We start from the raw sequence: 25,076 nt of genomic DNA on the forward strand, positions 1-25,076 counted from the left end.
AAAGTAGGAAAGATGCACTCTTAGAAGAACAAAAGTTCTTAAATTTGGCAGGCTTCCAATGAACCCATCTTTAGTTTTGTGGAAACTTTGTTGCAGTGTGGTACCAGGTATGCCATAGGAGCATAAAACCTGCAGCAATACTGCACATCATACAGGTTTGTGCTAATGGGGGTAATCACAGAACAACTTTTAGTAAAGGAAAGAGAAGGTGAACACAGTTTGGATTTCGACGACCTTAAATTAATAGCTAATTTAAGATTTAATTTCTGAGAAGCATCTTATTTGTATGGGAGTCTGTTGTAACTTTTCTCAAACCAGGAAGCATTTTCTCAAATTAAGAGGTATAGAAAATCCTTTTCTAAATTTCTTTTGGAGCATAGCATACTGTACGTACTCTTCCTCTCTCTTTCTCTCTAAAATGCATGCTTCAGGAAATGGATAATATGACACTGAACTTCAACAGCTTCCCTTCCTAAGAGAGTTCAGAGGTCTTTGAAACCACAGGTAATGAAGCCTCCTGGCTCCCGTGAGCTAGCAGACTGGTGACCCTGGCTGAGAAGAGTTGGCCCAAAGGCAGGTGTAGTTGGTAGCAGGGCTGGGAGACTGAGTCCCCAAGTTCAGAGTTTCCATCAGCCTTCCCATTTTACACACAGGAAAAGGATGGTATGAACATGGAGAATTGCCTGGAATTTCTGAGTAATTAATAGAAACCATGATTAAAATCAATTGCCCAATCCAAGTCTTGTGGGTAATTTTTTTCTGTCCTTCTTCTGCCTGAGAAACACACATGAAGACTTCTTGCCATAGGAACTTTTCTTTAAATAGGACTGAAATTCAAGTTCGTAAGCCACAGAGAGATTCAAAGTATTATTTACCAATGATCTTCAGATATTCTTTCCTTCCCCCCATGCTTGAAAGTTGGAAACTTTTTAGGGTCTCTTGGAGTCAAAGTAGTAGGCACTAAACTCACAACACACACACTGAAATATACATCAGCACATGTTTAAAAACATGAAGAATACCCCCAACTTTTAAAATATTTTGATACACTTATTTTTCTAGTTATAGGGTTATTTGGTGTCTTTTGATTCTATATATCCACTTGATAAAATTGATATTATCATAAAAATATTTCTCACTTTGTTACTATCCATAGCTTTATTTTAAAACATATACTACAAATCACGTGAAAAATATTTTTACGCCTCATTTTAACAAATGATAATCTCTGCTTTAGGGCAGTGGGATAGAGGGCCTTTTATACATTATATTTTCCTGTGATGATGGCACTTTCATAAGTAAAATAATTGTTTATTACTTTCATATTAAGTAAAAACCAAAGATAAAAAACACATGCACTTCCATTGAAGTGAACTTCAATCCAAATTTTAAACATAACCTCATAACTGAAAGTGAAAGTTGCTCAGTTGCGTCTGACTCTTTACAACCCCATGGACTATATACAGTCCACGGAATTCTCTAGGCCAGAATACTGGAGTGGGTAGCCTACCCCTTCTCCAGTGGATCTTCCCTATCCAGAAATTGAACCCAGGTCTCCTGCATTGCAGGTGGATTCTTTACCAACTGAGCTATCAGGAAAGCCCACATTTAAGCTTACCCTGTTAACCACCGTCTTCTTCCTGACCTACCTGAGAAACTCAATACCCCTTCTGTATTTGAGACATTTGTCTTTCTGAGAGAAATGCACCCAACTTTTTTTTTTTAGCCTCTCAATCTCAGCTCTTCTGTAATTACTGTAGCGCAGGTATTTTCCTCCCAGCCCTTTTCCACATCAGCTTGTTTTCATTTCCCTCTCTTTGTTATTTGCCTTACTAATTCTGACATGATGACTTCTTTCAGGCTCAGCCAAATAGAAGTGCGAGATTTTGGCTTGGATTCCACACTGATGTTTCACAGAAAGTCAGCTCTGGTTCCAGGTACTTGATAAACATCTAACTTCTTGCTGTTTCTAAGCGATGATCATTTTGGTTAGCAAGTGTGCAGCCCTTCAGACATCGTTCCCTCCTACACAACAAGTAAGCTAATGAAACCCATGGAGTGTGGCCGGCTCTCTACTTCTTTTGAATGTTTTCTGTCACCTGTGCCAACCTGCAGCGGCCGGGACTCTGCACATGGGGGCTGCCTCAGGGCAGGTGGAGGGGTTCAAATAACCATGGCCCTCATGTTGCAATGTAAAGAGAGCTGTTAGCTTACACCCTTCCCATGTATTTCTCTTCCTAACCACCAAGCGTGAAGATAATGTGCTATTTTTATTTGTTTTCAGGGGAGGGAACATGAAATCTTGGAGTGATGGTGGCATATGGCTGAATTGCATCTTTTTTCAATATATATATTTTTAACAAATGAACTATAGGTGTGTGTATTTTTTTTTTTTTGGCTGTGTTGAGTCTTCACTGTATTGCTTCTCTAGTTGTGGCATGTGGGTTTAGTTGCCCTGCGCCACATGGGATCTTAGCTCCCCGACCAGGGATTGAACCTGCATTCCCTGCAATGGAAGGTGGTGAATCATGTCTTTTAGTCCTGACTCAAATAAATTAGACGTTTTTGGTTGTTGTTGTTGTTAGCAAGAGGGGAAAAAAGAGAGCTTTGAATCCAAAGAAAATTAGATGAAAAAGCTAGATTTTCCTAATTCCTGGTTCTAGATATAAAGAAAACACAGCCACAATGAATAATATAATCAAACTGGAGGAAGTTGTAATCACTGACATTTTTTTCCTGGCCAGACACCCCAAATCTGTGTACTTAGATTTTAATTACATTTGCCCCTATCCATTTAAAATATGCTTTCTGCAATCAGAATACAACAACAAGATTTAAAAGGAAAAGAACCAGCTAAAAAGCTTTCCAAAAACATCTAAGGCTTCTTGGACAGTGATACTTTCAATCAGGGATGCTGTGTGGTCTCTTAGAAATGAATCAGAGACTTGGCCCTCCATTTCCTCAGAAAGAAACATGCTTAAAATTGTTAGAGTAAATGAGATGGACCAAGTACAATCTGCATTTTGCTTTTAATTTCAACAAACAAACAAACAAACTCACTTTGGACTCATCTGGAGAAAAATACTGAGCCTGTTCATCTCCCTCCCTCTGCCTCAGTCAACTCTGGTATAACTGAGTGCATTTTCAGTTCCTTTATTTTCAGATCCGGCTCTCGCTGTGATTGTAATGCTGTTAATAGAGATAGTGATCACAGGATTCATCACTTTAAGAGTCTCCATTTTAAGACACCAAAATAAAATTTTTCAGGTTAAACGTTCCCTCTGCCTGTTTTGCAAATGAACTCCCCGATGAAGCATGTTTCTGCATATTTAGAAATGGTCTACAAGATGGGCAGAGAAGTTCGCCCAGGTCCTTACAGAGACCACACCTGTTCACTGTACAAGAAATCTGTGTTTTCATTCCTTTCCAGTCTCTCTTCTCAGACTGTAAAGGACAGATGGAAACAACCTCATCTTGCCACTCTTGGAAAGGTGGTGGAGGTGGGGGGGGGTGTCCTGCTCGTATTCCCTGGCTTTTATTTAGATCAAATGTGGGTGAAAGAGAAGAGGAAACTAAACCTTGAAGAAGGAGAAGAAGAGAAAGTAGCCACCTTACAAATCACCTAGCAATCTGCCCTTTGAAGTAAACGGACTCACAATAGCTACATTACCTTTACGGATCTGAAGTATCCAGTGGTCTCTACTCTCAAGCAGAACACAATCTAAGATTGCTGAAGAAAGATGCCTACCATTGATTCTTTTTGAAATTATTATGATAATTTATAGAGGAAGAAAATAATTATTTTTCCTCTACCCATCTTTGTTCATGGCTGGGGTTCTGCAAATTAGAATGATAAAAGACAGATGAATGAGAGAAAAACAAGTTTCTGAACTCTACACATAGGATACTCAGTGAAGAGAAACTCAAAGGAATGGTTACAAGTTGACCTTCTATGGCATCTTGTGTGTGTGTGTGTGCTCAGTTGCTTCAGTTGTGTCCGACTCTGTGTGACCCCAAGGACTATAATCCCACCAGGCTCCTCTGTGGGTTCTCCAGGCAAGAATACTAGAGTAGGTTGCCATTTCCTACTCCAGGGGATCTTCCCAATCCAGGGATCAAACCCTAGTCTCTTGCATCTCCTGCATTTGCAGGTGGGTTCTTTACCATTATTGCCACCTGAGAAGCATTCTAAATATTCTATGGCATCATAGGAAAGAACAATAAATTTATAGAGAAGTGACAATACAAAGGAGAAGGGTTTTAGATTTCCAAGGGTGGTAAACAGTAGAAGGTAAACACATAGGGGGAACCAATGGAAAATAAAGATTGATTTAGCAAAGTTTGTTATGTAGATTCCTCTGGTGCAGTTTCTGGGCTGGTTGAGTCTAGAGTTGTCTCTGGTGGTTAAGAATCAGTCTGTTCTTCCTGGTAGTAATGGGGAGGTCACAGGGCTTGTCTTGTGCCTGATTTTTCTTAGTTGTTTTCAGTTCAAAATAAGCCTTTTGCCAGAGTGGCAAGTTTTGGGTGGCATACTCTGAACCCCAGTCAGGTTCAATTTCTCCTTCCTAAAATTAAGACATATACATGGTAGAAAGTTTGGAATGTATACAGAAGTTTCAAAAAGCATGCACAAACATGACTAAATCTTATTAGTCACTTGCAGCCACATTTAGGAATGGTTCCAGTACTTTTTCCTATGCTCTTTTTTTTTCTTCACATAGCTGAGCATTCCTTACACAGAATTTCACATACCATGTTTTTTTTCAGTCAATCAAAAATGTTTTTCTCATGCTATTATTCATTCTTTAAATATTATTTTAATGGCAATATCATTTTCTATCATATGAGTATATCATAATTTCTTGGGTATACTTAAATAAATATTTTGTGTGTGTGCACATATCTTAGCACTTCAAATTATCTCCTTACGACAATCAACTAGAAGCAGCAATATGGGATCAAGAATATAATTTTTCCGGTCTCTAGTACATATTACCAGGAAGATTATATTAATTTACATTAATACCATACATTAATGTCTTCCTAAAGCTCTGACTGCATTGATTAATGTCATTTTAAAATCTTTGCTATTTTGTCATGTCCCTGTTACTTAACTTTGTATTCGCTGGTAAGGCTGAGAATTGTTTAGTATATAATTAGCTATTTGTATTTTCTCATCTGTGAATGATCAGTTCGTGATCTTTGTCCATTTTCTTATTGATTTACTATAACACTTTATAAACCACAGTTATTAGCTTTCTTTGTGTCTCAATTTTTGAAAAAAAAAAATACATCTTCTTACCAGTTTGCTTTTGCCTTCTGATTTTGTTATGATTATTTTTGAGGTATAGAAATTTTATATTTCTCTATATTTCAATTTTGTAGAAGGCAATGGCAAGCTACTCCAGTACTCTTGCCTAGAAAATCGCATGGACAGAGGAGCCTGGTGGGCTGCAGTCCATGGGGTCGCTACTAGTTGGACACGACTGAGCGACTTCACTTTCACTTTTCACTTTCACACATTGGAGAAGGAAATGGCAACCCACTCCAGCGTTCTTGCCTGGAGAATCCCAGGGACGGCGGAGCCTGGTCGGCTGCCATCTGTGGGGTCGCACAGAGTTGGACACGACTGAAGCGACTTAGCAGCAGCAGCATATTTCAATTTACTGGTCTTTTACCCTGATATTTCTTCCATTGCTTTAATGTATATATGAGCTTTATCCATCTAGACTAGATAAATATGCAGAAATAACATTCTTCTAGTTATTTAATAAATTTTTCAAAAATAGTATTTCTTAAATCTACCTAGAACTTAATTTGTTACATGGCATGAGGAAAAATTCCTTTTTTCCTAATAAACTAACATCCTGGCACCACTTACTGTTTTCCCCACAGTTTTTATATGTATTCTCCATACACATATTCAAGACTATTCTTAAAAATGCAAGATTACATTTCAGGGTTTTCTACTGATTTCTTTGCTTATTCTCTTACCAGTAGTTTCTCCACCCCTTATTTTTCTTTTTTGAGGTTCTTTTATCTTTCGCATTAGACTCTTTCCACTTAAAAGGTGCCCAAGATGAGCACAAAGAAGACTGCTTCAAATTACTGGAGAAAGACAATCGCTGCCTTTATAGTTTTGGGTCTTAGGTGAAAAAGATACAGTGTTAGTTCCTGCTATGACACAGAATATCAGAAAGGACTTTCTTAGTTTCTTGACAGTCATAGTAGTAGTAATATGTAGAAGAAGAATTACGTATATTTTTATTCATCTCAAGAGAAGAAAATTTCCACTGAGGAGATTAAGACGTTTAATGTTGAAAGATCATCTCTGCTTCTAGGACACCAGTAAAGATTTCAACCCATGTATCTGCAGAAAATTGCCAGAAACTGTCAAAAGATGAAAAATGAGAGAAAGCCCGATGGTCCTGCTAGGTTTCTATAAGGTATGTGCCAAATAATTTTTGTTTTTAAGGCTTAACAGTGAGTATCTTAGGATGACAGAGTTATAGTTGACTTTTTCTTCTTTAATTTCATTATATTTTCATTTCCCCTCAAATTGCATAATTTTTTCCCCCTTCATAATGGTCTGTTAATTAACTTCTGAAAATACAGTACTGGAAGCCTTAGTCCCAACAAGTGCAATAGTACCAAAAGTGTATTTTCTGTTTCTTCACCTCTTTTCTGAATAGACACAGCAACACTAAAACTCATCTCATTAGAACAGATTTTGTGAAAATGAAAAAGGACATTTCTAAACCAAGTGCTTTTCCTCTGAATAAGATTTAACCCAAAATGAGGTTTGGGACTGGAAGAAGGAATGAAAAACTACCTCTTAAAATTTCTGTATCTAAAGCTAATAGGAATTCTTTTGCAGTAGCTTTTTTTTTCTCTCTCTCTTGACAACCAAGGATTGATACATCTTGCATATTAAAAAGTAGAAGACTATCAGTAAGCACTGACCCGCTACAATTTATTTTCCTTGTAATTTCCCTTTCTGGGATGCAATTGGCGTTCTTTTACTGTCTTAAAATTTTCCATTTTTCTTTAATGGTCTCTACTTTCCTCTTTTCTTATCTCTTAATTGTTCTGTCTTTTCATTAGTAGAGAATTCTCTCTGGTTGACCAACAGTGATGGGGGTCAGAGTCATGGACAATATATGATATCTGGTTTTGTTTCACTCGAGAAAACTTCAAACTGTGCTTCAGCCTAAAATTAGCCACTTTAAGCATAAGTGCTAGTCAGCCTCTGTGGTGGCAACCATTTAATTGTAAGCACTTCAGAATACCTGGTGTAATTTTTTCACACACACACCCCCGTTCCCCCCCCTCCAAGCAAGTTAATCTTTGTTCTTAAACCATAAGCTGCACTCGGTATTTCTTTGCCATGCCACATTGAAAAGAAATAAAAATCAAGTGCCGTACATATCTCTTCAACACATAAACAATTAGGTAATAGTCCATTTCCCCCTTAAACATTTTATGCTTGTTTTCCTGTCTTAGAATCACACTTAAAAGCCATCAAAGCACCCACAGAACCAGTAGCTCTTCATTTGGGGGGCATGGGGAGTGTTGGGCATGTAAGGTGTTTGTTCTACCATGGATGTCCACGTAATTTCTTGGAACGAGGCTTCTGATGGATAACCCAGGGAGATGGAGGAAGCTTCTTTCAACTCAGATACTGTCAGGGCCAATGTGCCTTTCAGGACGCTGTCTGTGAGATTCTGAACATTGAAAGTGTAAAAAAAATTGTGCTGGACAAATCCTTGCCACCACTTTTTCTGCTAAATATAGATGAGTTGTCATTGGGTTGCACAAGCAACTTCCAGCTACAGCTCCTCTGGAAGAGAAGCTGGCACGGGGCTTATGTCTCTGGTCGTTAAAATGCATAGAGAAGATCTGACCCTGACCTGGGTATTGTGGGGAGAAAGGAATCTAGGTTTTGGTTAAATATATAAGGACACACTGTGGGGGAGGATGTAAAGCAAACAATGGTATTGGCTTAAAACCTCATTAAACAGTGATAACTTGGAAGAAAACATGTACAGAAGGAGTGCTTCCCCTGGAGTCTGTGTTCAAGTTCCTCCTCTAGTACTGCTTTGGAAGCAATGTGGGAAAAGGGTATGAGGTTATGAACTATGGTGTCAGATGGTCCTGAGTTTAAATCTTGGCTTAATCTAAACTTCTGTTTGATTTGGAGTTACTTAACTTCTCTGAGCTTCAGAGTCCTAATACATAAAATATTAGGTAAAATAATATCTCATGGTCTTACTAGGATTAACATTAGGATTAAAGTACAAGGCATATGTAAAATAGATACCTAGCAGGAAGCTGCTGTATAGCACAGGGAGCTCAGCTCAGTGCTCTGTGATGACCTAGAGAGCTGGGATGCTGGGGGGAGGGAGGGAGAGATGCTCAAGAGGGAGCAGCTATATGTATACATACAGCTGATTTACTTTGTTGTGCAGCAGAAACTAGCACAACATTGTAAAGCAATTATACATCAATAACTTGTTTTAAAAAGTAGATGGTACTACTAATCGCTTAACTTCTGTTGGTGCCTGTCTCCTTATCCCAACTGAGGCAAATAAAAAAGGTTTGTTTTTCTCTTATCAAAATCCTATTGTTTCTACCTTCAAAGTATATCCAGAATTTGTCCCTTTTTTCCCAACCCCACAGCTACTAAGCTAGTACAAGTCACTCTCTTACCAAGGCCATTGTCAACAGCTTTCTATCAACTTGCTCTCTATTTCTAAACCCTGTACAGTCTATCACTGCAGAACAGGCAGAGAGAACTTTCCAAAACTGCATGTTGAATCATGCTATTCTCCTGCCTGAAACCCTCCAATGGCTTTTTGCTGCTGCTGCTGCTGCTGCTAAGTCACTTCAGTCGTGTCCGACTCTGTGTGACCCCATAGACGGAAGCCCACCAGGCTCCCCCGTCCCTGGGATTCTCCAGGCAAGAACACTGGAGTGGGTTGCCATTTCCTTCTCCAATGTGTGAAAGTGAAAGTAAAGTCACTCAGTCATGTCCGACCCTTAGCGACCCCACGGACTGCAGCCTACCAGGCTCCTCCATCCATGGGATTTTCTAGGCAATAGTACTGGAGTGGCTTGCCATTCTTACTAACATCCAAACCTCATCACAGCCTCCGAGGCTCCATGAGATCCGGCCCTTTCTATCTCTTTCCTCTTTGACTTCATCTGCCATCACCTTCTTCTTTTATTAATATTTTCCAGCTATATTGGCCTAATTTAACTCCCCAGAACACATCATGTTTATTTGTACCTGAAGTCCTTTGTATGTGCTATTTCCATAACTTGGAAGAAGTTCCTTCCATATTCTGTTGTGGCAGAAACCTTCTCAACAGTTAGGTCACACGTTCCCTTCCAAAATTTGTCATCCCTGGTCAAGTCTCTATCACAGCCCTATTTCATTTTGTTTTTTTTATAACACTTATCACTACATGAAATTAGTTTAAATTTGGCTTCTCTGATTCCCCCACTAGGGATGTAAACTTCATGAAAGAAGAGGCCTATACTTTTTACCTCAGAATAAGCCCAGAACACTCAGTCAGCATGGGGTGAATGAATTCTGAATAAATATGTGAAATGGGATAATAATATCTTCCTAAAAGTTTGTGACTGGATTTGACAGTCTTTCTGTGTCTTTCTGTTTCTAAAGAGTCTATGTTTCCTCGAACAGCAAGACAGAATCACAGAATAATTTTAAAGAAATGTAGTTAGGAAATTGTCAAATACCCAACATATAGTTATTCATACTAGGTTTACCCAGTCAAAGCGTTTTGGGTATGAGCTTTAATGAAAAATTTGGAAGGACTTATAATTTGCATGTCAAGTATTTTTATATGAGGAGAAGGCAATGGCAAGCCACTCCAGTACTCTTGCCTAGAAAATCCCATGGATGGAGGAGCCTGGTGGGCTGCAGTCCGTGGGGTCGCTAAGGGTCAGACACAACTGAGCGACTTCACTTTTACTTTTCACTTTCACACATTGGAGAAGGAAATGGCAACCCACTCCAGTGTTCTTGCTTGGAGAGTCCCAGGGACGGGGGAGCCTGGTGGGCTTCCATTTATGGGGTCACACAGAGTCGGACACGACTGAAGTGACTTAGCAGCAGCAGCAGTAGCAGCAGCAGCATTTGTATATGAAGGGATCCTATTAAACTACTATTTAAAAGCTGTATTTCTTTCAGTAGCATTAAAGTTTTCCCAACAATCCTATTTACAGTTGGCTTAGCATCCCTGTAGTCCACACATTTTGGAAAGGGATATGATTCTACAGCATATCACATCTGTTAAAGGAAATGGCTCAGGTGAGCACAGGCTGCATGCATGGAATAGTTGTTCAGTTCAGTGAGTTATTCATTCCACTTCTGGGGCTGGGTTGTAAGGGGGACACTGTGCAAACTGGATCAATCCTAGGGAGGGAACTGGAAACTCTGGTAGAGGAACAAAATAAGAAGGACTAATTGAAATGAGGCCTAACTGAAACGAAGTCTGATAGTTGTCAAATCTTTGAAGGTTTCTAATGAAAAGATGTTATGCTGTACAAGCCTAGGACAAGGCTAGAACTGACGAGTGGAAGCTACTGGGAGGCAGACTTTGGTGCCATCAATCGAGGATTGATGGTCAGTCAATCCTAAAGGAAATCAACCCTGGATATGCATTGGAAGGACTGATGATGAAGATCCAATACTTTGGCCACCTGATGTGAAGAGCTGATTCTTTGGAAAAGCCCTTGTTCTGGGAAAGACTGAGGGGAAGAGGAGAAGGGGGCGACAGGATGAGATGGTTGGATGGCATCACTGATTCAATGGACATAAGTTTGAGCAAACTCTGGGAGATAGAGGACAGGGAACCCTGGCATGATGTAGTTCATGGGGTTGCAAAGAGTTGGACACTACTTAGCTACTGAACAATAATAACCATGGAAGGAATCTCTAACAGTCAGTCTGCCCAAGGGCCTGCTTAGAAATACAGTGAACAGGTGCCACCACTGGATGTTTAACTTTTAGACAGGCAGACCACTATCAGCAGTGCCCTACAAAAATTCTTCTAATTATAGATGGGCAAGTTCTCCTGGAGCTCATTTCACAAATTCCTGGCTGGCTATTTGGGACTGATACAGTGTGATTTGCATCATATAGTGTTCTTTCTAGTATGTAATGTTGAGAACGTGATGAGTCTGTTATGGCTAATAATTTAGGCCCAGGAGAGTTTGAATTTCAAAAGTAAAGCTAGAATCTCATAGACCCACGGTTTCACTTTTTGACCTGGAAGCAAGTTACTGGCTATTTTTCCAACCCAAGAGATTTCTTATCTGGAAGGCTGAAGCAGGCAACTCCTCTTCTTGGTGAACAATAGCGTGTGTTCCAAAAATAACCCTGGGTTTAGGGACAGAAGATCAGGCTGAAGAGTTTAAGGGTTGAATTAGATCGCCTTTTAATTTGCAGCTTAAGAGCTATCTGTTGGGCTTTTCCTCTCTCTTCTTGGAGTGGTTGGGAGGGTGGGGGGTGGGGGGGGAGGGGGGATGGTAACTCTAGGCAGAAGCTGACCCTCTGCCCCCATCAGGGACATCCCCCATCTTTTCTCCTTTCTTTCCTTCCTTGCCTTTCATTAGGTACCCCCATGAGCCTTTGCACACTTAGCATGAAAATGAACCCATTGCATTTTTGGAACCCACAGAGGCTGCCCTGAGGGAAGTTACCGTTGTGCTTTTAGCAGCTAAACAAAAAGGTGTGAAATCATTTGCTGACTCTTCTAGAATGGGAAAAAACAAACAAACAAAAAACTGAGAAGGAAGGTTCAGGCCAGTGTGTGGCCACTTGGACAGAATCTCATGACACGGACTTCTCTGAGACTTACTAGTAACCAAAGTGGCTGTGCGAATATCTGTATGTTTCTTTCTCCTTCCTGGGAAGTTACTAGAATAACATGGGAAGCCATCAGGAATTTTTTTTTTTTTCTTAAATGATTCATTTTGAAAAACCAGTTTCACAATGCTTTGAAAATGACTTGGGAACGGGACTAGTTTGAGAAAATTCCTTAGAGCCCTTTGCAAGTTTCCCTGTAGATGGCGGATGAGGGAGGGAGAAGAGGATGATTTTATCAAGAGTTTTTAAAAATATATATTTATTTTTATTTTTGGCTGCACTGACTCTTCAGTGCTGCATAGGCTTTCTCTAGTTGCAGTGAGAAGAGCTACTCTCTAGTTGTGGTGGGCAGTGGCTTCTCTTGTTGTGGAGCGTGGGCTGTAGGGCATGTGGGCTCAGTAGTTGAAGCACATGGGTTCAGTTTCCCCGTGGCATGTGGGATTTTCCTGGAAAATGGATCAAACCAGTATCCCCTGCATTGAAAGGCTGATTTCTAACCACAAGACCACCAGGGAAGCCCCTCATCAAGGATTTTTAAGAGCTGGGAACACCCAGTGGACAGGTATGGGAGTTTTTATCATGGGTCTGTAATGATTTAATCATATTACAGTGGTAAGAGACTACCAGGAACAAAGATTTCTTGTGAAACAAGGTTTTTGCCTCTTGCTGATAAAATTCCCTGGGAGCAGTATCCTGTTTTGGGGGGCTACGGGCCTCTCTTTTGGAAGAGCATCATACTTTGAAATCTGTTGCTTGGTACTCAATATCTTCTCCATACCCCAGTAAAATAGATTTTTAATCAAGTAAGGGGTGGATTTTATACACATATTCACATACCAGATAGTTCAGTTCAGTCTCTTTGTTAGCCAAGGCAACTTCATTTTCAGTTGCTATCTTTGATATGGGATTTTTTTTTGCTTTTACAGTGATGGACTTAAAAAAAAAAAACCACTATAAAATATCTAAAACTTACAAAAATGTAGCAACTTGGTGAATGCATATCCTTCCTCCCAAGATGTCACAACTGCTACTTGATCTCTTCTTTAAAGAAAAAAACGCTACTGCTGTGCTTTCCTATTCCCATGCTTCTTTCTTCCTCTTTCCTGAGACACAAATCCTGTGCTTCAACTGGTGTGTGTCCTTCCACCCTTGGCCCTTTTGCAGGCCTTACCAAATAACCATTTTGTTTAACAAACTTGGCCTTCGGGATATTTAGGCAGCCAGGCTTCCATGATGGATGGATAATACCACGCAGTGGGCAGTCAATGGGCCTCTCTTACTGTAATAGCAAAGCTTCCTTGTATCTCGCATTCAGGGCAGAATGACAGTAGAGTCAAACACCAGGATAAGTCAGACCTTTTCCAAGTATTATTTAATTGATTAATCAATTCATAGAACAAATGTATTGACTGAACACTTATTGCCAGGGACCACACTCTGTGTAGAAATATGGTGAGTCATAGATGATGTAAATTATAAACACTGTAATTCAAACTTTCTCTTAGGAAAGGGAATGTCTTTGTTTTAGAAAAAAGTCCACTGATAAGCCATGACCTTGACAAGGAGGGTAATAAGAACCAAGAGACAACTTCATTGAACTGAGCAGGACTGTGGAGTAAAGGAGGATAGAGGAGAAGGAGAAGGAGGAAAGAAATAACTAGGGATCTTAGGGTAAGAGAGAGGCAGAGAAAGGCAGAGATACAGAGTGGGAAAAGGACGAAAGGGTGAGAGAAAAGGACATGTGACAAATGGCTAAAGTAAAAAAAAACCCAAAAAACCACAGTGCTTCAGCTACTGGAAGGCTTCAATAACACGTTGCTAAGGGTCAATTTGAAGTTACCTGTGTTTCTGTGAAAGAAATCTATTGATTGGTACTCAATATCTTCTCCATACCCCAGTAAAATAGATTTTTAATCAAGTAAGGGGTAGATTTTATATACACGTTCACATACCAGTACAGTTCAGCTCAGTCGCTCAGTCGTGTCCGACTCTTTGCGACCCCATGGACTGCAGCACGCCAGGCCTCCCTGTCCTTCACCGTCTCCTGGAGCTTGCTCAAACTCATGTCCATTGAGTCGGTGATGCCATCCGACCATCTAATCCTCGGTCGTCCCCTTCTCCTCTTGCCTTCAATCTTTCCCAGCATAAGGGTCTTTTCAGATGAGTCAGTTCTTCGCATCAGGTGGTCAAAGTATTGGAGTTTCAGCTTTAGCATCAGTCCTTCAATAAGTATTCAGGACTGATTTCCCTTAGGATGGACTGGTTGGATCTCCTTGCAGTCCAAGGGACTCTCAAGAGTCTTCTCCAACACCACAGTTCAAAAGCATCAATTCTTTGGCGCTCAGTTTTTGTTATAGTCCAACGCTCACATCCATACATGACTACTGGAAAAACCATAGCTTTGACTAGACGGACCTTTGTTGGCAAAGTAATGTCTCTGCTTTTTAATATGTTGTCTATGTATATATATGTGCATGTGATATACATATGTATATATATACATACACAAATATGTCCACATACATGTACCTAAATGACATTGTATAAATTGAAGTGCATCAGTGAAAAGCAGAAATTCAGCACCAGAGGTGCCCATGAAAACAGCCCTGGTGCCTCCCTCTTATGCTCTCAAACCTTAGAATTTTCAGAGATCCAACAAGGTCTTGGCTTTCCATGTGGCCTCGGGAAAGTGCATCGAGAGACATCTCAAAGGGCAGAGGGAGCTTCTTTGACATCACACTTGGGAGCTAAGCTTACTATTTCAGTTTTAGACTGTAGGTAATAGGGAACATGATTTGAATCTGGGGGTGGATTCTGAAGTCATGATTTATCAGACCTCTACCATAGTTGCCCAAATGCTCTTTTCCCTTGTTTCCAACTAGCACACACCTACTCATCTTTTTAGATTCTATTTAAATATCACTTATCTGTGAAGCCTTCCCTGACACCCGGGGAGGGGCATTTTCTTCCTCTGAATTTCCATCTCTCTCCATACAGTATCTTTCTCTAGTACACATATATGACATGATATCACATGGGATTGAACCTATATACAACCAAGTAGACCACATGGTACCAGTTTTGAATCCCCACTGCCCAGCAAGACGTATGGGTCATTTACAGAAAAAACCTGGTGATATAAGTAAGAAAGGGAATCTTACAAGTGGACACACAACTTCAGAAAGAGCAGAACTCCAAGCCCCTAAAGAGAGTGGTGGTCCCACTCTCTCTTCCATCTCTTTGCTATTAGATGCCATTTGTCTTGCCCCTTGTTCCTATTTTGAATAAGAACCCATTGCTCCCAGAAGTAAAAGCAATGTAATAGTCACTTGTTTGTTTATTCCCTGAGCCAAGACCCAGGGTGACGAGGCTGGATTGCACATGGGGTGTGGGCATCAGAAACTGGGAAGTCTCACCCTGCCTGGCCTGTCTAGCTCGTATGCTTGGGCAAGTCACATAGCTCCTGTGGGACTCCCTCTCCTCACCCTGTGGTAATGACCGGCTTCACAGGGTGGGTGCAAAGCTTAATTAAGGATTGAGAAGGAGGCAGAAAATACAAAGTGCTTCATACATGCAAAGGATTTTTCTCCCCATATTTATTTTTGGGCTCAGTAGGCTGCGGTAGGAAATGTTGATGACTTGGAAGAAGAGTCTAGCAAAAACTGTGCTACTATTCTCAACCTAAATGACTCCCTTAGTACTGGTTGGGGCATGGACCTCATACTAATTTCTTCTATTCCAGTACATTCTGTGACCCTTACCGTTAACATGTGTACTGTTTGTTACCTACTGGCCTCAGTTTTCCTGACTCCAAGGACTTTCTCTATGTTTCCTTTATGCTCAGATGTATCGTTGTTGTTTAGTTGCTAAGTCATGTCCTACTCTCCGTGACCCCAAGGACTGTAGCCTGCCAGGCTCCTCTGTCCATCGGATTTCCCAGGCAAGAATACTGGAGTGAGTTGCCGTTTCCTCCTCCAGTGGATCTTCTAGACCCAGGAATCGAACCTGCATCTCCTGCAGTGGCAGGTGGGTTCTTCACCACTGAGCCACTTGGGAAGCCCCTCAGATGTACTATGATGCCTTAAACTTTAATCTCAGTCCCTGCACTCTCAAACTACTCTTAGAAACAAGGTTTAGCGACAGTACACAAGAGCTTGTGAATTAATCTGTAGGGGCTGGTCCCTGAGACAGAAGACACAGGGGCTTGTGAAGCCTTGCACAGGTGACCTCCCACCTCTGCTTGGCTTTGTAAACACCTGCCTTTCTTCTGAGCACTTGGAGACCTCAGTAGAGTCACAGATTCCATTGCTGACAGAGCCTGAAGCCTCGTTGCCAGTTTTTTTTTTTTTTTTTTTGATGAACGATTGAGCAAAAGAACAACTGATCCTGAGGCAACAGTGAGAAGGCAGGAGAGACGCAAAGACAAACCAAAACAATGGATAGAGTTACTGCCTTGAAAAACTCATTCCTGTTGCACTTTTTGTGTGTTTTAATCACAGAGGCCACTGCTGTACTAGGGATATTCAAAGACCAAAACTGTGGAGAAAGAAAAAAAGATTCCAAAGTTATATACTCCAAACAAACTTTGCATGCAGTGTTTGTTGTCGAGAAAACAATCAGGCCAGAAGGATAGGATAGGATAGGATGTGTGCTCAGTCATGTCCGACTCTCTTGTGATCCCATGAACTGTGGCCCTCCAGGCTCCTCAATCCATGGATTTTTCCAAGCAAGAATGCTGGAGTGGGTTGCCATTCCTCCTCCAGGGGATCAGGCCAGAAGATGGCTATTATTTACATAGCGCCTCCTCTGTACCCTGGCTGTCTTCAGAATCCCTGGACTCACTCCCTAGGAGGCAGTTGGGTCAGCCACAGGGATCAGGTGAGGAGGTAGGAGAATGGGACAGCTATTGCAGGTGCCCGGCCAGGTGCGCCCGTGGCTGTGGTGCCACCAAGGCTTATATAAGGAGAAGAGAGAGCGAGGGCCAAAGGGGAAGAGGTAATGTTGACCTCGATCGGCTAACTCGACAGGAGGCAGACCGAGAGAGGACAGGGAGAATGGGAGAGAAGACACTTCCGAAAGCAAGACAGTGTCCCATGTGTCTGCAAATGACTATGAAAGTGTTTTCCAAATACAGTCCTGAAGCAGGCCAGGATAAACAGGAAGTTTATGGAATCAAGATTGCTGGGAGAAATATCAATAACCTCAGATATGCAGATGATACCACCCTTATGGCAGAAAGTGAAGAGGAACTAAAAAGCCTCTTGATGAAAGTGAAAGAGGAGAGTGAAAAGGTTGGCTTGAAGCTCAACATTCAGAAAACAAAGATCATGGCATCTGGTCCCATCACTTCATGGGAAATAGATGGAAAAACAGTGGAAACAGTGTCAGACTTTATTTTTTTGGGCTCCAAAATCACTGCAGATGCTGATTGCAGGCATGAAATTAAAAGATGCTTACTCCTTGGAAGGAAAGTTATGACCAACCTAGATAGCATATTAAAAAGCAGAGACATTACTTTGCCAACAAAGGTCCGTCTAGTCAAGGCTATGGTTTTTCCAGTGTATGGATGTGAGAGTTGACCTGTGAAGAAAGTTGATCGCTGAAGAATTGATGCTTTTGAATTGTGGTGCTGGAGAGGACTCTTGAGAGTCCCTTGGACTGCAAGGAGGTCCAACCAGTCCATTCTAAAGGAGATCAATCCTGGGTGTTCATTGGAAGGACTGATGCTAAAGTTGAAGCTCCAATACTTTGTCCACCTCATGCGATGAGTTGACTCACTGGAAAAGACTGATGCTGGGAGGGATTGGGGGCGGGAGGAGAAGGGGACGACAGAGAAAGAGATGAATGGATGGCATCACCGACTCGATGGACATGAGTTTGAGTGAACTCTGGGAGTTGGTGATGGACAGGGAGGCCTGGCGTGCTGTGATTCATGGGGTTGCAAGGAGTCAGACATGACTGAGCAACTGAACTGAACTGAAAGCATATGCTACCTTAAATATATACACACATATTAAAGAACGTTGCTGTTAGTTGAATGTGATATACATCCTAACTACATCGATACTGGATTGTTAATACAATTTCTCAGATATATTTAAAGATCACTTGAAGAAAATGAAAAACAAAGAAAAAGAACAAAATAATGCCATTTGCAGCAGCATGGATGGGCCTAGAGATTTTCATTCTAAGTGAAGTAAGACAGAGAGAGAAAGACAAATGTCTTATGTTATCATTTCTATGTGAAATCTATAAAAAAAATGATACAAATTAACTTATTCACAAAACAAAAAGAGAGTCACAGACATAGAAACAAACTTATGGTCACCACGGAGGAGAAGGGGGGTAAATTGGGAGACTGGGATTGATATATACACTCTAGTATATACAAAATAAATGACTAATAAGAACTGACTGTATAGAACAGGGAATTTTACTCAATATTCTATAATGGCCTATATGGGAAAATAATTTAAAAAAGAGTGGAGATATATATAACTATTCACTTTGCTATACATCTGAAATTAACAGAACATTGTAAATCAACTATACTCCAATAAAAATTTTTTAAAAATGCAAAAATAATTTTTGGAATTTTAACCTTGTGTACCCATAGATCATCTTCTTAGGAAAATGTGGCTATTGAAAATATTAAATTTTTTTCAAGCCAAAGCATTGTAACTGGTCTTCCATATGCCTAGGGTAAAAATTTCTACTGAAGCACTGATATAGAAAAATACCACATGCTATAGATAAACATAGAAACCAGTTAATCACGACACATGAGGAAATGTAGCATGTTCTGAGAATGGCAAATATGTTGAAACATGTCTGCCGCAAAATATGGTTTGTTAGTCTGAAAAACAGCTCTTTTGCATGGGGCACTTATTCTTCACGGAGGGTTCTCAGTTTCAAATAAGATTCATTTTACATACTTGGATGATGGAAACAAAAGACACTCTGGAAACATACTTTTAGTTCTAAGAACCTCCTTTCTTTTTTGGGAGGAGAGGAACTCTTGGTGATTCTACATATATATCTTACATTTAAGAAATGGAGGATGGAAAGCAGTGTCAGGCAATTCCAACACTTAAATGGCTTCTTTGCTGCTGCTGCTGCTGCTAAGTCACTTCAGTCGTGTCCGACTCTGCGTGACCCCATAGATGGAAGCCCACCAGGCTCCCCTGTCCCTGGGATTCTCCAGGCAAGAACACTGGAGTGGGTTGCCATTTACTTTTCCAATGTGTGAAAATGAAAAGTGAAAGTGAAGTCGCTCAGTCATGTCCAACCCCTAGCGAGCATCTAGCTATTAAAGGAGTTCAAATGAATTGCTAGTTATAAAAGAGAGGTTTCTCAATCTACATCCCACTCCGAGGTCAACTCTCGTCACAGGTGCACTTGACTGTGAGGCACTCGTAATCTCAGAAGTAGATATGGCTGCCAAGTTCAAGTTGCCATGACTCTGAACATAGTATAACATTCCGCTCCAAGCCAGAGTCCATAACTCATGCGGCTGTTCAGATGAGGGCCCTTCTTAGTACCACTTTGGCTCACACCCACTGGCTACAGTAATGCAGCAGGTGAAGGACTTAAGTGTCACTCAGTTGGTTTCCAGTTGCTTCCAGGAAAAAAAAAAATGGCATATAAGATTCTTGCATCTGACACCTGGCAAATTTACCCTGTGTTCACAGGCCACAGGCAGGAGATCTGACCATTGCTGTCACGGCCTTAAGTGACACACTTTGAGGGGCCCTGTGATACCCAGAAACCTGGGGACATTAGCATTTTGGAGACAAGGTATAGAAAAAGATCCTACATGTATCCGAAAGCCCTGCCAAGCACCTTAGCCCTGACAGGCAACTTACGAGCTCTTTCAGCTTCAGAACATTCTGCCTTAGGAGTTGTCAGCTTGTCATCATATTTTGGTTTTTATGATGTTGATACACATCTACTAGAAAGGAGGCAAAAGGAAGGGTTTGCCTCCATCACTATCTTCTGCAAATGAGCCCCCTGCTTTGCCCCTGGGTGTTTTCTTGAGCTGTTTGTCTAATCTGGACTGAGCATCTGTGGCCTTGAGCTTCCACGAATACTAAAATAATAAACAATAGTTCTAATTACCAGTAGCTTCCTCAAAAAGCAAAAGAATCACAAACTCACCTCAACCTGGCCTTTGTTTCTTTGGCACATGAAAGGTCAGATGCTATTTTGTCATTTTTGCATAGTCATTGAAGTTGTTTTCCCCTTGTGGGATCCAATCTTCAGTGTGAAAATAAATCTAGAAACTTTCTGTTCACACGCTTTTAGGTGTGTGCCCCGAATGACACACTCCAGGAGGTAAGCATGAGCCAGGGTAAACTGGCCACATCCTTTATCTGTTGGGACCTGAGAGTTAGCAGAACTTTATCTTTATGATGAAGTAGCCTTTAGAAGTGGGTATCGCCGAGTTCAGAACGCAAGCATCATTACTGAGAAAAGGCACTTTCTTTTTAAACAGAGAAACCAACAGCCATGCAGTACGAGGCATAAAAAAAAAAAAAAAAAAGCTGAGCTCTAAGCACACCACAAAACAAACAAATATTCAGCTCAGTTTCAGGAAGTTTAGAGAGGATCAAACAAGCCTTTCTCTACTGAAGTTGTTCAAGAACACTGGTGCTTACTTCAGTCTCAGTTCCTATTTATGCTGCTGGCTTCTATACACTGACCTCAGGAGGGCATTCCAACTTCAGGTTACTCAGAACGTATCTTCAGAAAAGAAGGTCTGAGCATCCCAACCCCAGCATGGGGGAGGGGAGGCATGCAGATTTGAATTTGTTTCCAAACCACCACTCTGTCCTTGAGGTGGAAGATACCTCAAAAACCGAAGAGAGGAATTACACACACAGACACACACACACACACAGACACACACACACAGTGACAGCAAGAGCGAGCAGGCTTTCTCATGGTGTGAACATGCCTGTGAGGAGAACGTCTCGTGGGATGAAACCAGGAGATGACAGAGGCTATTTGTGGAACCCTCGTGGAGGTTTCCACTCAGAAAGAGCTCGCAATTTTCTGCTGGTCCCTGGAGAGGCAGATTTGGTAGACAGTTGAATTTTCAAGCAAATGATCTTCCAGAATAAAAGAGGAATGATGCCAACCCCTTGCAAACAATATTCTTGTTTCATAGACCTATTACCTTTTAGTTCTTGGCATCATTCATGCTTTGGATAGTGTTTTTAACCCCCATTTGATGGATTAGGAAATTGAGGCTTGGAGATTCCCAAAGTCACACAATGAATACATAGAAAAGCTAAGATTCACACCTGGGTCTTTCTGCCTCTAAGGCCTGAGGTCTTCCCAACATGCTACATTAGCTCCTAAATGCATCCTTCCTAACAAAGCATATTATCCTTGGGAAGAGAGAGAAACTTTTGGAGAAGAACTAGAAAAGAGTTTTGACTAGGGAGTAGGCAACCCACTCCAGTGTTCTTGCCTGGAGAATCCCAGGGATGGGGGAGCCTGGTGGGCTGCCGTCTATGGGGTCGCACAGAGTCGGACACGACTAAAGTGACTGAGCAGCAGCAGCAGCAGGCACAGTTCAGTTCAGTTCAGTTCAGTTGCTCAGTCGTGTCCGACTCTCCGCGACCCCATGAATCACAGCACGCCAGGCCTCCCTGTCCATCACCAACTCCCGGAGGACACTCAAACTCATGTCCACAGAGTCGGTGATGCCATCCAGCCATCTCATTCTCCGTCGTCCCCTTCTCCTCCCGCCCCCAACCTTTCCCAGCATCAGAGTCTTTTCCAGTGAGTCAACTCGTCGCATGAGGTGGCCAAAGTATTGCAGTTTCAGCTTTAGCATCAGTCCCTCCAATGAACATCCAGGATTGATCTCCTTTAGAATGGACTGGTTGGATCTCCTTGCAGTATAAGGGACTCTCAAGAGTCTTTTCCAACACCACAGTTCAAAAGCATCGATTCTTCGGCGATCAGCCTTCTTCACAGTCCAACTCTCACATCCATACATGACGACGGGAAAAACCATTGCCTAGACTAGACGGACCTTGGTTGGCAAAGTAATGTCTCTGCTTTTTAATATACTATCAAGGTTAGTCATAACTTTCCTTCCAAGGAGCAAGCATCTTTTAATTTCATGGCTGCAATCAGCATCTGCAGTGATTTTGGAGACCAAAAAAATAAAGTCTGACACTGTTTCCACTGTTTCCCCATCTATTTCCCATGAAGTGATGGGACCAGATGCCATGATCTTTGTTTTCTGAATGTTGAGCTTCAAGCCAACCTTTTCACTCTCCTCATTCACTTTCATCAAGAGGCTTTTGAGTTCCTCTTCACTTTCTGCCATAGCAGCAGCAAAAGACAGAGGGAAATGTTGACACTTTGGTCACTGTTACTCTGTCCCCACCTTTCATGGAAATAAACAGAGATTTCTTCTTAAAATCTGTATGTTGGAACTTGGTGGTAAAATTTAAGTCCCATTCTCCAAATGGTGCAACTTCACATCAGAGATGCAAGAGATTAAAAAGCTGCTATCTTCAGAAGAGTCAAGTCTGAAGGACAAGCAAACCTAAAATCACATAAATACCCACGTTGCTCTGGAGAAGGTCTCAGTAAGGTTTATCCACATGGCAGCAAGAATGAGTCTTTCACAGACATACAGATGGCCAACACACATGTGAAAAGATGCTCATTGTCACCAATTACAAGAGAAATGCAAAACAAAACTACAATAAGGTTCTACCTCACACCAGTCAAGAATGTCCATCATTAAGAAAAAAACAAAATCTACAAATAACAAATGCTGGAGAAGGTGTGAAGAAAAGGAAACCCTCCTACGTTGTTGATAGGAATGTAAATTGGTGCAGCTACTATGGAGAACAGTATGGAGGTTCTTCAAAAAAACTAAAAACAGAGTTGCCATATGATCCAGCAATCCTATTCCTAAGCATATAGCCAAACAAAACTGCAGTTTGAAAAGATCCATGCACCCCGATGTTCATAGCAGCACTATTCACAATAGCCTTGACATAGAAAGAGCCTAAATATTCATCAGCAGATGAATGGATAAAGAAGATGTGGTAGATATATACAATGGAATACTATTCAACCACAAAAAAGAACAAAATAATGCCACTTGCAGCCACATGGATGGACCTAGAGATTATCACACTAAGTGAAGTAAATCAGACAGAGAAAGACTAATACAATGTGATATTACTCATACGTGGAATCTAAAACATGACACTGTTGAGCTTATTCACAAAACAGAAACAGAATCACAGACATGGAGAAGAGACTGGTGGTTGCCAAGAGGCAGGTGGGGTGAGGGAGGGGTGCATTGGAAGTCCGGGACTAGCAGGTGCAAACCATTACATGAACGGATAAAGAAACAGATCCTACTGTGTAGCACAGGGAACTATATTCAGTATCCCGTGATTAAACCATAAGGGAAAAAATATGAAAAACAATGTATATATATGTGTGTGTGTGTACAAGTGAATCACTGAACTAACCATATAGCAGAAATTAACACACCATTGTAAATCATCTACACTTCAATAAAGCAAAAAAAAAAAAAAAAACAAGAATCTTCCACAAGCATAGTGTTTCTGTTTAGGTATCTCTCACCCCATACATGACTCACTATGTAATTAGCCACTTGGCTTACTCTGGAATTTAGAAAAAACTTCCTACCTGGGCTGAACAACTCCCCCCTTTTCATTATTGAAGAATATATTTTGGTAATACAACCTCTGAGACTCTTTTACAGAAGGACATTGATGTGTACCCCCTACCTGGACTCCCTTCTCCCATATCAATACTCTCAAGTACACGAGAAGGCTCCCACTCCAGGAGGCACCCTCCTCCCACCCTAATCTTTTTTAAAGATACAACATGTCCAGAGAGTTGCCTATCCCTTACAGAATTTCCAGCAGCCATTTTAGTCACCTAAATCTGAGAGAGATAAATTTACAATCCACTTTAGGTTTATGTGGGGAACCATAAATATCACCCTGAGGGCTAGAATTTCATGGGCCATTAAGTGTGTCACCAGGTGGAGAGCTGTCAATAGCTGGATGTGAGCTACACAGAGATAACCACAGTTGACCAGGCTTAAGGAAGTGTAGCCCTGATCAGAGCTCCTGATCACTGTTCCACTCACCGCTTCATCCCTCCATCCTTGGAACTCAGGTCTCCTTCGGTCCTTAGGATTTGTAGTTTCTGTGAGACAGCAGGGTGCCTTGCTCTTACCTAAACTGAAAGGCTAGGTGACATATGGAAAAAAATAGGAGACTGGCAGTCAGACCAAGCTGGATTTAAATCCTTGTTCTGTCATTTGTAGCCAGGAAATAATGCACAAGTTACTTAAGCCATCTTAGGCCCAGTTTTTCCAACTGTAAAACTATTAAAGGTAATTGATGGTATAAGAAACGTATGCTGCTGCAGTTTAGTTGCTCAGTCATATCCTACTCTCTGCAACCCCATGGAATGTTGCCAGCCAGGCTCCTCTGCCCATGGGATTTCTCAGGCAAGAATACTGAGGTGGGTTGTCACTTTCTTCTATAGGAGATCTTCCTGACCCAGTGATCGAACCAGAGTCTCCTGCATTGGAAGGTGGATTCTTTACTGCTGAGCCACCAGAGAAGCCAAGAAAGGTATAGCTAGGGCCAATAGGGAGAGGTTGTAGGAAGACAGATTTTCTGGTTAGTAAACAAAAGAACCTGCTAAAAACCAGATTGGTTCAAAAACAGAATGGGCTGCTGTGAAAAGAGATGAAGAAGTAAACATCATCACTTGCAGGCTTTGAGCTTAACCTGGATGCTGGGTGGAACATTCTGGGAGCTGAGAGTGGCTGCTGAGAATTTCCCTGCTAATCCTGAAATTCTACAATTCTACAATTTGTATATGTGTCTTTCCAGAAAAGCTGAGATAAATCCTCTCAAAATTCCCAGGGCAGAATCAAAGTAAAATGACATTATTTTTTTCTGCCTTTCATTTTCCTTCTAGAAAACTAATCCCTCCCACGTTTTTTCCCCCTCCACTCAGTTGGTAGAGAAGCACATTTCCATCCAGTGCACAGAACATATTTAACCATTTTGAAACACTTAACATTTAACACAAACCACATGGCCATACATTTTAATTACTTCCCACTATACAAATAGTTCCATTTTTAGAA

The 25,076-nt window shown here is 41.2% G+C and overlaps 1 protein-coding gene and 1 long non-coding RNA gene across 5 annotated transcripts in view; one reads left to right on the forward strand and one right to left on the reverse strand.

Annotated features, from left to right (window-relative positions):
* Positions 1-25,076, reverse strand: part of RORA (RAR related orphan receptor A) — an 811,723-nt gene that overhangs the window by 145,433 nt on the left and 641,214 nt on the right. The window lies entirely within an intron of this gene.
* Positions 6,292-25,076, forward strand: part of LOC148776454 (uncharacterized) — a 74,448-nt gene continuing 55,663 nt past the window's right edge. The window contains exon 1 of the long non-coding RNA XR_016038210.1: positions 6,292-6,446. This is a non-coding gene — a long non-coding RNA (uncharacterized LOC148776454). The remainder of the gene's footprint in view (positions 6,447-25,076) is intronic.

The sequence above is a fragment of the Moschus berezovskii genome, chromosome 9 (assembly GCF_049115385.1).
Source record: "Moschus berezovskii isolate FMDL1 chromosome 9, NW_MosBer_1.0, whole genome shotgun sequence".
In the NCBI taxonomy this organism is placed as follows: Eukaryota; Metazoa; Chordata; class Mammalia; order Artiodactyla; family Moschidae; genus Moschus; species Moschus berezovskii.